At 43.3% G+C, this 3,996-nt stretch overlaps 1 protein-coding gene across 1 annotated transcript in view; it reads right to left on the bottom strand.

Moving 5' to 3' along the window:
• rassf3 (Ras association domain family member 3) overlaps positions 1-3,996 on the bottom strand; it is a gene marked incomplete at both ends in the record, with an annotated part of 29,633 nt that overhangs the window by 7,924 nt on the left and 17,713 nt on the right. The window lies entirely within an intron of this gene.

Below are 3,996 nucleotides of genomic sequence, written 5' to 3' on the forward strand. Positions count from 1 at the left end.
ACACACACACAGACACAGAGAGCCGCACTCACCCACTCTCACACACACACACACACACACTCTCTCTCTCTCTCTCTCTCTCTCTCTCTCTCTCTCTCACACACACACTGACCTGACAGACAGCCGCAGTCAACCACACATACACACACACACACACACACACACACACACACACACACTCACAAACACCCACACACCCACAAACACGGTACAGAGTCCAGATGGGAGCCATTATTCCCCCCTGTGTGTTGCCAGGTCTACCTCAGGGCTCTGTGTGTCGCCAGGTTAGTGTTTCGATGGGATAGCTAGCATTTCCAAGGTGATGAGTCACTACAGGCATGCTAGCTATCCCGGGCCTGGAGCCTCTGTGATTGGCTGTTGCTACCAGAAGATCGGCTCCTCCAAATTCTAAGTCTCCTTGATAAAGATACAGACCCCTCGGTGCTCCATGATGAGATTAACATATTCACTAAATGGTGCGACAGCAACCATCTCATCTTAAACCTCACCAAAACTCAGGAGGTTGTGTTAGACCCAAGGCAGGTAACTGACCATGAGCCTGTGGTCGTTAAAGACCAAACAATCATCCAGGTGCCCTCTTATAAATACTTAGGTATTCAATTAGACAACCATCTCTGCTGGAATACACACTTAGACAGCGTATGTAACAAACTACAGCAGAGGCTTTATCACCTGAGGCGACTCAGACTTCATGGGGTGAGAAAGCAGATCATGAGAATTTTCTATCAGTCCATTGTTGAAAGTGTAATCAGATATGGAATAATTGCTATATTAAACAGCTATGAAAATTGTAGGTGAAAGAGACTATGTGATCCTAAATAAACTATATGAAAAAGCTGTCCTGGACAATGCTAACAAGATAATCGCAGACCCCCAACATCCGCTCTCCACAGAATACGAAGTTCTCCCCCTAGGTAGAAGGCTTCGCATGCCAAGATGTAATTATAAGCTCTTAAAACTATCATTTGTCCCATTCTCCATTAAACTAATCAATTCCCTCAAGCAGAAACGATGATTAGGACATGATCACCAGCACCTGCACTTTATCTTAGACACCACTTGAAGGGCCATGTGCAATATTCGAAAACACCACTTGAAGGGTTATGTGCAATATATATTTATACCAAATGATGCCATGTCCAGGTGGAAACTGCTGCCAATGTCACTCAATGTTTGTTGCTGTCCTGTTGTTTACTTTGTCTACTGTATGTATCGTCTCTGTTGCACTTGAAGCATGAAAGTACCATGCCCAAGACAAATTTCCCCTCGGGGACAATAAAGTATAATCAATCAATCAATCAAAGCGTCGGACATTGCTGTGAGTGAGTACAGTTTTTCAGTATATCGAACCCACAACCTAAGAGTTGTTAACGCCACACTCTGCCAACTGAGCCACAGAGGAGCAGGTTAGCTCTGTGGTTGTTAGCAAGGGGGGGATAATGCCAGGGCCCAGTGGTGCTCTGATGAGGCCTCTGACAGTGACCTTGAATTCACCCAGCAGTGACTCATCACAGGCTTCCCCACCGCACTGGAGCTGAGGCAGGTTCACTGTCTCTCTCTCTCTCTCTCTCACTCACTCACTCACTCACTCAGACAGACAGACAGACACACACACTCTCTCTCACCAATGAACCTCAGCGTCAACATATTTAGCCCTAGGCGTCTTTTATAAGTAACTTACATGCTCATAATAACCAGGGCTTGACGCTTACCTTTTCCCCAGGTAGCACTGTGCTACCATGTTGAAAAATGTAGTAGCACACCAAGAATTTCAGTAGCACAATGAAAATTGTGCAATTTTCGTCAACAACGACAACAAATTATCATAATCATAACATATCAAAATGATCATAACCGGCTCTTGGCCGTAATAAAAATGGAGACTCACACAATGTAAAGGGGAAGTAAGAATATTAATTTCAGTTGGCCCACGGTTCGGTATGAACCTCGGTTTTTGGGTCACGGTTCACGGTTCGTGTTTTTTTATTTTTTAAATGCTACTATTTATTTACAAACTGTTACTTTATTTTGCTTATACTTATGGAACTTTAACATTTAGACACATTCCAGAATATGACTGGTAAATTGTATAATATAAATATATATAAACAAAAAACACTTTCAAATGTAAAAAAATTACATAAACACTTTCAAATGCGACGTGTTGTGGATTGGAACTACGGATCATAAGCTTTCAAATGATGTGTCATACATTGAAATCCGAAAAAATATGAAGTTAGAGTCATTTGAATGTTGTTAGACGTCAGGCACATATAGGGTTAACCTCTTTGTAATGAAACCGGAAGCACACAGCGCTACGAACTATGAGAGCTGTATCCCATATACCCATTATGCGCATTTTAAGCGCATATGGGACTCGCGTGAAGCATTTCTGCGACACGCGTTTCTGTTCACTGTTTTCATTCCCTCATCGCTTATACACATAAGTTTGACTGCGCATGACAGTAGTTCAGCAGTCTTTTAGTCGCACTGGTGCGATTGAATGTATTTCCAAGTCGCACAGAAATATATTCACTCGCAAATGCGACCAAAACAGTCGCACTGTCGAGCCCTGATAACACTTGCATATATTATGTATCTATATTAGTGTTGTCACGATACCAATATTTTACCCTGCGATACTATACCAGCCCAAGTATCACGATACTGAGTAGTATCGCGATACCGCGGCACTTTTGTAACACTTTTTATTTTTATGAACATGCAATGTATTTATACAAGTTACAATAACTTAATGAGTGGTGCATGAATAACATGCATTTAATGCATTACACTGTAACTCTACAGGTAAGTAAAAGTACTGAAACCGATATTTTTGTGAATAACATGTTTATTAATAAGTAGTTTGAAACATCAAACAGACCAACTGGCCTTTTGCAAGAGTATAGCAAAGTAGGTGTGTGTGTGTGTGTGTGTGTGTGTGTGTGTGTCTGTGTGTGTGTCTGTCTGTCTGTCTGTCTTTCTGTGTCTGTATGTCTGTCCGTCTGTGGGGTCTTTTTCACGAACTTGAAAAGTAAAAGCAAACACTGGCATATCAAAAAAATTGAGGGCTACTTCCAAACTGTAGCTCAAGACTTAACTCAACTTAAGAAAACTCAGTGGTTTTAATTTTCTAGTTAATGCCCACTGAGCTCGCAGGAACCATAGGAACAACGTTTGAGGTTGCTAACCTGTTAGCCGACAAAGCTAACGCGATGGGTAGTCGCGAAAAAGGCTGCGTTCGTCAATTCGCTCTGGAAATCTGACCCGCACTCGCGGAACGCCTCTCGTCCAATCAAACGAATCGGTCGCTCTGTGACGTTGCACCCAGTGTGCGCTCCGGCGCTCTCTGAGCGAATTGACGAACGCAGCCGAAAGTGTTTCTCTCATGACAGTGTCGCGAGCCAGTCTTGTCCTCATTAGCAGAACCAGTGAATTTGGTAATAGAGGTAACACATTGCCCCGCTGGTACCGTGTTCAACACGGTAGTATAGTATTCCACGGTAGTACCGTTGTATAAAGCTTATGGTATAGTAGGCACCGTGACATTTTGGCACCGCGGTATATCGTTGGTACCGGTATATCGTGCAACACTAATCTATATATATAGCCTATAAGTAGTAGTAGTACAGAACAGCCTCCTTGTGGCCTGGGGTGGTCCAGTGGTCTAGCACCGCGGTCTACAGTGCACCATGTCGGCATGGGTTTGAATCCGGCCCATGCCCTGCTGACATGCCCTCTCTCTCTTCTTCTCCTTACTTTCCTGTCTGTCTTGAATGAATGAATGGTCTTTATTGTCATTGCTACAGTACAGGTACCAAACAACGAAATTTAGGAGTCTTTAGGAGTCTTCACTACATCTGTCCAAAGAACAGCCTCCTTAAAGTGCTGTAAACATGCTAAACAGTTACAGGCCCTCTCCCTCCCATGACCACTCCTGCCCCCCCACTGTGTGTGACGGTGACACAGAAAATA

Source organism: Nansenia antarctica (assembly GCF_963989245.1).
Source record: "Nansenia antarctica genome assembly, contig: SCAFFOLD_180, whole genome shotgun sequence".
NCBI lineage: Eukaryota > Metazoa > Chordata > Actinopteri > Argentiniformes > Microstomatidae > Nansenia > Nansenia antarctica.